At 43.4% G+C, this 8664-nt stretch overlaps 1 pseudogene; it reads left to right on the top strand.

Annotated features, from left to right (window-relative positions):
- The first annotated feature begins 767 nt into the window (after positions 1–767).
- On the top strand, positions 768–1571 carry LOC112635205 (annotated as a pseudogene).
- Positions 1572–8664: the final 7093 nt, after the last annotated feature.

An 8664-nucleotide genomic window follows, 5' to 3' on the forward strand; every position in this document is an offset into this window, starting at 1 on the left:
GGTCTCTCATTTTTTCCTACAGATCTATACTTCCGTTGACATTATTTCTGTTAATCATTTCTGGTGGAGTGGGTTTCCTGGAAATGAATTCTCCTTTTTTCTGAAAATATCCTTATTTACCTTTAGGTTGAAATATAAATAGATGTGGCCAGGCGCAGCAGTGGCTCACACTCGTAATCTCAGCACTTTGGGAGGCTGAGGTGGGCAGATCATAAGGTCAGGAGATAGAGACCATCCTGGCTAACACGGTGAAACCCCGTCTCTACTAAAAATACAAAAAATTAGCCAGGCATGATGGCATGCGCCTGCAGTTCCAGCTACTCGCGAGGCTGAGAATTGCTTGAACCCGGGAGTTGGAGGTTGCAGTGAGCTGAGATCACGCCATTGTACTCCAGCCTGGGTGACAGAGTAAGACTCCACCTCAAAAAAAAAGAAAAAGAAAAAGAAATATAGATAGACATCTAGGCTGACAGGTTTTGCTTGTTTTTTTCCATTTGTTTAAGAAAGCTTTTCTATTTTTGGGGGGTGGTGTGGGGTGTACTAGTCTGTTCTCATGCTGCTAATAAGACATACCTGAGACTGGGTAATTTATAAAGAAAAAGAGGTTAAATGGACTCACAGTTCCGCATAGCTGGAGAGGCCTTGCAATCATGGTGGAAGGCAGAGGAGGAGCAAGCCACCTCTTACATGGTGGCAAGCAAGAGAGAAGTGCAGGGGAACTCCCTTTAGAAAGCCATCAGGTCTTAGAGGCGTTTAGCTGCTTCAAGATGAAACTGAACATCTCCTTCCCAGTCACTGGCTGCCAGAAACTCATTAAGGTAGATGATGAACGCAAATTTTGTACTTTTTATGAGAAGCTTATGGCCACAGAAGTTGCTGCTGATGCTCTGGGTGAAGAATGGAAAGGTTATGTGGTGCGAATCAGTGGTGGGAACAACAAACAAGGTTTTCCCATGAAGCAGCGTGTCTTGACCCATAGCTGTGTCTGCCTGTTACTGAGTAAGGAGTATTCCTGTTACAGACCAAGGAGAACTGGAGAAAGAGAAAATCAGTTCGTGGTTGCATAGTGGATGCCAATCTGAGCGTTCTCAACTTGGTTATTGTTAAAAAAAAAAAAAGGAAAAAAGGAAAAAAGGAAAGAAGGATATTCCTGGACTGACTGATACTATGGTGCCTCGTCACCTGGGGCCCAAAAGAGCTAGCAGAATCCGCAAACTTTCCAATCTCTCTGAAAAAGATGATGTCCACCAGTATGTTGTAATAAAGCCCTTAAACAAAGAAGGTAAGAAACCTAGGACCAAAGCACCCAAGATTCATCGTCTTATTACTCCACATTTCCTGTGGCACAAAGGGCAGTATATTGCTCTGAAGATGCCGCGTACTAAGAAAAATAAGGAAGAGGCTGCAGAATGTGCTAAACTTTTGGGCAAGAGAATGAAAGAGGCTAAAGAGAAGTTCCAGGAACAAATTGTGAAGAGACACAGACTTTCCTCTCTGCGAGCTTCTACTTCTAAGTCTGAATCCAGTCAGAAATAAGATTTTTTGAGTAACAAATAAATAAGATCAGACTCAAAAAAAAAAAAAAGAAAAAAAGCCATCAGATCTCGTGAGACTTTATCACAAGAACAGCATGGGAAAGACCCACCCCCGTGATTCAATTACCTCCCACCAGGGCCCTCCCACAACATGTAGGAATTATGGGAGCTTCAATTCAAGGTGAGATTTGGGTGGGAACACAGACAAACTATATGAGGGGGTGGGGAACCTTTTCTATTGTCTTCTGGCCTCTACTGTTTCTGATGAGAAATCAGCCATCATTCGTAATTTTTTCTTTGGCTGCTTTTAATAATTTATTTTTATCTTTTATTTTTAACACTTTGACTGTGATGTATCTGAGGTTGGTTTTCTTTGTATTTATTCTGCTTGGAGTTCACTAAGCTGAGGCAATCTGTGACTTGATTTCTTTTATTAGTTTTAGCAAATTCTTGTCTACAATCTCTCCAAAGATTTCTTCTGTCTCACTCTTTCTTTCTTTTCCTTACGGAACTTCAATTGCAAATACGTTAAACCATTTGCTATCATCCTAAGGTTCTTAGATGCTCTGTTTTATCCCCCCAACATTTTTCTATTTGTGTTTTAGTTGGATTACACTCACGTGCTGTATAATGACAGTTTAGCCAAGACCACTGTCATATATTTAGCCAACAGACCACATATATGATGTTGGCCCCGTAAGATTGTAATAAAGCTGAAAAATTCCTATCAGCTAGTGATGTTGTAGCCATCATAAAGTTGTAGTGCAACACATTTCTCATGTGTTTGTAGTGATGCTGGTATAAACAAACCTGTGCTGCCAGTCATATAAAAGTATACCGCACACAATAATGTATAGTATATAATACTTGATAATGATAAAAAATGACTATGTTACTGGTTTATGTATTTACTATAACATACTTTTATCATTATTTTAGAGTGTACTTCACATGTATATATAACATTACATTATATATATGTATAAAGTTAACTGTAAAACAACTTCAAGCAGAAATATAAATAACAAATTTTAAAAAAAGAAAAAAGCAGCTGGGCATGGTGGCTCATGCCTGTAATCCCAGCACTTTAGCAGGATGAGGCGGGTGGATCACCTGAGGTCAGGAGTTTGAGATCAGCCTGGCCAACATGACGAAACCCCATCTCTACTAAAAATACAAAAAATTAGCAGGCATGGTGGTGCACACCTGTAGACCCAGCTACTCAGGAGGTTGAGGCAGAATCTCTTGACTCGGGGAGGCAAAGGTTGCAATGGGCTGAGATCGCGCCGTTACACTCCAGCCTGAGCGACAGAGCGAGACTCAGTCTCAAAAAAAAAAAAAAGGAAAAAGTCTAAAGAATAAACAGAAAGAAAATATTTTGCATAGCTGTACAATGTGTGCTTGAAGTTAAGTCTTATTAAAAGAGTCAAAAAGCTAAAAGATGAAAAAGTTTGTAAAGTTAAAAAGTTACAGTAAGCTGAGGTTAATTTATTATTGAAGAAAGAAAAATTTTAAAAATAAATTTAGTGGCTGGGTGCAGTGGGTCACACCTGTAATCCCAGCACTTTGGGAGGCTGAGGTGGGTGGATCACCTGGGGTTGGGAGTTCCAGACCAGCCTGACCAACATGGAGAAGCCCCATCTCTACTAAAAATACAAAATTAGCTGGGCATGGTGGCATATGCCTGTAATCCCAGCTACTTGGGAGTCTGAGGTAGGAGAATCGCTTGAACCTGGGAGGTGGAGGTTGCAGTGAGCCAAGATCGTACCATTGCACTCCAGTCTGGGCAACAAGAGTGAAACTCCATCTCAAGAATAAATAGATAAATAAATAAATAAAAAATAAATTTAGAGTAGCGTAAGTGTCCACTGTTTATAAAGTCCACAGTAGTGTGCAGTAATGTCCTGGGCCTCCACATTCACTCACCACTCACTTGCTCGCTCCCTTAGAGCAACTTCCAGTCCTGTAAGCTCCATTTACGGTAAGTGCCCTATATGGGTGTACCATACTTTATCTTTTATGGTGTATTTTTATTGTAACTTTCCTATGTTTAGATTTGTTTAGATACATAACTATTTACCATTTACAATTGCCTGCTGTATTCGGTACAGTCACATGCTGTGCAGCTTTGTAGTCTAGGAGCAGTAGGCTATTCCAAGCAACCTAGGTGTGTAGTAGGCTGTGTGGTATGTGTGAGTATACTCTATGATGTTCACACAATGACAAAATTGCCTAATGATGCATTTCTCAGAATGTATTCCCATTGTTAAGCAATGCATGACCTATTCTTACTGATCTGCTTTTAAGTTTACTGTTCATTTCCTCTGCTGTGTCCAGTCTATTGTACATCAAATTACTTCTTCATTTCTGATTTTTTTTTTTTTTGAGATGGAGTCTTGCTCTGTCGCCCAGGCTGGAGTACAGTGGTGTGATCTCGGCTCACTGCAAGCTCCACCTCCCGGGTTCACGCCATTCTCCTGCCTCAGCCTCCCAAGTAGCTGGGACTACAGGCGCCCACCACCACGCCTGGCTAATTTTTTGTATTTTTAGTAGAGACGGGGTTTCACCGTGTTAGCCAGGATAGTCTCAATCTCCTGACCTCGTGATCTGCCCACATTGGCCTCCCAAAGTGCTGGGATTACAGGTGTGAGCCACCACACCCGGCCTCTGATTTTTTTTTTTTTTTTTTTTTTGAGACGGAATTTCACTCTTGTCGCCCAGGCTGGAGTGCGGTGGCATGATCTTGGCTCACTGCAACCTCCGCCTCCTGGGTTCAAGTGATTTTCCTGCCTCAGCCTCCCAAGTAGCTGGGATTACAGGCACCTGCCACCAGGCCCGGCTAGTTTTTTGTATTTTTAGTAGAGATGGGGTTTTACTATGTTGGGCAGGCTGGTCTCGAGCTCCTGACCTCAGGTAATCTGCCTGCCTCAGCCTCCCAAAGCGTTGGGATTACAGGTGTGAGCCACTGCTCCTGGCCTGATGTGTTTTTTATTTCTAGTATTTTCTTTTTTTTTTTTTTTTTTTTTTGAGATGGAGTCTCACTCTGTTGCCCAGGATGGAGTGCAGTGGCGCAATCTCTCAGCTCACCACAAGCTCCACCTCCTGGGTTCCCGCCATTCTCCTGCCTCAGCCTGCCGAGTAGCTGGGACTACAGGCACCTGCCACTACGCCTGGCTAATTTTTTGTATTTTTAGTAGAGACAGGGTTTCACCGTGTTAGCCAGGATGGTCCTGATCTCCTGACCTTGTGATCCACCCGCCTCGGCCTCCCAAAGTGCTGGGATTACAGGCGTGAGCCACCGCGCCCAGCCTAGTATTTTCATTCTTTAAGTGTCTGCTCTTTGTTAAAATTTCTCGTTTGTTCATAGAAGATGTTTCCCTTTTTCACCAGGTCCTTTGTCGTATTTGTTAATGTTATTTTAAAGCCCATTTATAATTGCAAAATCTGGGCCTACTTGGGGCCAGCTTTTATTGATGATTTCCTCTCTTGATAATAGGTCGTATTTTCTTGTTTCTTTAGGTGCTTTGTAGTTTTAAATTTATGCTGCACATTGCATAAAATGGAAAGTAGAGGTTAAAGTAATATTTACTCCCAATAAAGGACACATCCTACAGGAAGTGGAATAAGCATAATAGTATAATCAGAAGTTAAAGTGAGCCTGGGGTGTTTTTTTTGTTTTGCTTTTTTTTTTTTTTTTTTTGCCGTTTTAGTTAGATTCTGATCACCATGGGCTTCAGATGTTTTGACAGCAGGATCAAGATGTTCTCCTCAGCAAAGCTTAGGATGTGACACCTGCAAGGGCACAGAGATCCCTTTATGCTTGTTATCTAGCCACCGGTTTTACAAATCATGGCAACCCGTCTCGTTGGTGTTGGGGTGTTACTGCTTCTAGGCCCTCTCAGTGGACAGAGCTAGGGAATGTATGTATGTGTTTGTGTCCATATGAATATACACTCGTACATGTATACATACATTTACATTTACCTATTTTTATATCTCTCTCTCTATATTGGAAAACATAGGCCGGGCGCAGTGGCTCACACCTGTAATCCCAGCACTTTGGGAGGCTGAGACGGGCGGATCACAAGGTCAGGAGATCGAGACCATCCTGGCTAACACGGTGAAACCCCGTCTCTACTAAAATACAAAAAAAAGAAAATTAGCCGGGCGTGGTGGCGGGTGCCTGTAGTCCCAGCTACTCAGGAGGCTGAGGCAGGAGAATGGCGGGAACCCAGGAGGCGGAGCTTGCAGTGAGCCGAGATCCGGCCACTGCACTTCAGCCTGGGCGACAGAGCGAGACTCCGTCTCAAAAAATAAATAAATAAATAAATTCGAAAACATAACTTTAATATTTCTAATTCCAATTAAACAGTCCAGGGTTTATTCTAATTTTCTTCCTCTCCCCTTTCCTAACTCTCTTCTCCAAGAACGATGGTTTTTATTATCCTTCGTGTTAAGTTTTTATTTGATCATTCCCTGTCTACATAACCAACAGTTGTTGCTACCCCCACTTCTGCATAGACGGTCTCGCCACTCTACTTGGGCTCTGACACACCATCCTGGGCTGCCTCCTTGCTGGGATGCCTTGCTCATCCCATTTCCTCTCTTAACTTGTCACCCCGGGTTGCTTAGGTGTGGCCCTGCTCTCCCCGCTCAGGCTCCAGTACCTGACTCCAGGCTACCCTTCTATGGGAACATCTTTATCACTCTGCTTAGACTCCAACGTCTTGTGCCAGACCATCCCATAGCATGGGCATCCTCCTCTCCTGCATGGGCCCCGACATCCCATGCCAGTCCACCCTCACACGCATGCCCCATCACCCTGCGTTCACTCAGACCCTTCACACCATGCTGCCCTTGTGTGGGACACCTTCCTCATATTCTAGGTCCTCCAACAGCCTGTGCTGGTCCAATCCCCGCTGTGCATGCCCTCCTTGCCATGCTTGGGCTCCAGCTCCTGTGGCTGGCCCATCCCTCCCTTCTTCTCCCATCCCTCTATGGATGCTTTCCCAACCTTTCAGGCTTACACTTGCCATTTTGGGTCACCATGATTCAGGGACATCCTTCTAATTCTGCATGGGCTTCAGTACTCAATATTAAGATTCTTCTCCTGTGGGGATACTCTCTTCACCCAACATGAATTTCAAAACCAGTCCCATGCCTGGTTATATATATGAGACAATATTATAGTGTTAGAGATGAAAGGCAATAATTATATCATTAGATTAGATCCAGTTGAGATGGGTTGAGAACAGTTATTCACAAAATAATTAACTCCTCTGGAGTGCCTACTATGTGCCAGGACCGGTGCTGACCATTGAGATTACCATAACCTCTTAGCTGCTACATGCTAATTTGTTAGGGTTAGTTGCAAGTCTGGCTTAATCATCCTATCCGTCCCCTAGCCATGACACTAAGATTTAAGGGAAGTCACCTAGTTCCATATTTCTAGTATAATTATCACCCCCGGCCGGGCACAGTGGCTAACGCCTATAATCCCAGCACTTTGGAAGGCCGAGGCAGACAGATCACAAGGTTGGGAGTTTCAGACTAGCTTGGCCAACATAGTGAGACCCCATCTCTACTAAAAATAAAAAAGTTAGCTGGGTGTGGTGGCGCACGCCTGTAATCCCAGCTACTCGGGAGGCTGAGGCAGGAGAATTGCTTGAACCCAGGAGGCAGAGGTTGCAGTGAGCCAAGATTGTGCCACTGCACTCCAGCCTGGGCAACAGAGCGAGACTTTGTCTCAAAATAATAATAATAATTATCACCCCCAGCCTCAAGCCGTAATTCTGCCTGCCTCACCATCTTGAACCTCCCCAGAGAACTATTAGCTGTTTAACCATTTTCTCATAGAAACTATTAGGATTAATCCCATCCTGCCTTATATCCTTTTTTACTTCAGTTACTACCTGAAGTCCAAGCAACCTAGAGAACAGTGTATAATATACTATCATGGTGCTAAAATGAGTATATTTGGCCAGGCACAGTAGCTCACGCCTATAATCCTAGCTCTTTGGGAGGCCAAGATGGGTGGATTGCTTGATTCCCGGAGTTTGGAACCAGCCTGGGCAACATGGCAAAACTATGGTTCTACAGAAAATACAAAAATTTGCCAGGTGCATGGCTCACACCTGTAATCCCAGCACTTTGGGAGGCTGAGGCAGGTGGATCACCTGAGGTCCAGAGTTCGAGATCAGCCTGGCCAACATAGTGAAACCCTGTCTCTACTAAATATACAAAAAATTAGCCGGGCATAGTGGCAGATGCCTGTAATCAGAGCTACTCGGGAGGCTGAGACAGGGGAAACGCTTGAACCTAGGAAGCGGAGGTTGCAGTGAGCTGAGATCATGCCATTGCACTCCAGCCTGGGCAACAAGAGGGAAACTCCATCTCAAAAACAAACAAACAAACAAAAATTAGCCAGGCATTGTGGCATGAGCCTGTGGTTGCAGCTACTCCAGAGGCTGAAGGGGAGGATCACTGGAGCCTGGGAAGCCAAGGCTGCAGTGATCCATGATGGTGCCACTGCATTCTACCCTGTTTCAAAAAAGAAAAAAAAAAGTATATTTAAAATATTTGTTTGAATATTCATGAAATATCTCTCAAAAAGTATACAAGAACTATGTAACAGGTAACACTGATACCTCCAGGGAGGGAAACCAGGTGTTCAGTGGGCTAAGGAAGGGAAATTGTTGACCTTATATATCCTTATGTAACTTTGAGTTTTGAACAGTGTGAATACATTTACCTATCAAATATATATATATATATATATGTATAAAATATAATATAAAAATACTTCATTGGCTGAATATGCTCAGTTAACTAGGCACCGTGCTAGGGACTTGGAGTATATAAACAGGTGGTTAATCACAGTCTCTACCCTTAAGGGGATGACCACCTAATTAGAGTATGAGAGTGAAAGTTAAGTATGTAAATTACTAAAAAGTAATTGATGCAATGATAATTGCTATATCAAAGAGATGAAAAACCTGGAAGCCACTGTCTCACAAATGGTTTTTTTTTTTTTTCTCGGAGTCTTGCTCTGTCGCCCAGGCTGGAGTACAGTGGCGCGATCTTGGTTCACTACAACCTCTGCCTCCCAGGTTCAAGCGACTCTCCTGCC

The sequence above is a fragment of the Theropithecus gelada genome, chromosome 11 (genome assembly GCF_003255815.1).
Source record: "Theropithecus gelada isolate Dixy chromosome 11, Tgel_1.0, whole genome shotgun sequence".
Taxonomy (NCBI): domain Eukaryota; kingdom Metazoa; phylum Chordata; class Mammalia; order Primates; family Cercopithecidae; genus Theropithecus; species Theropithecus gelada.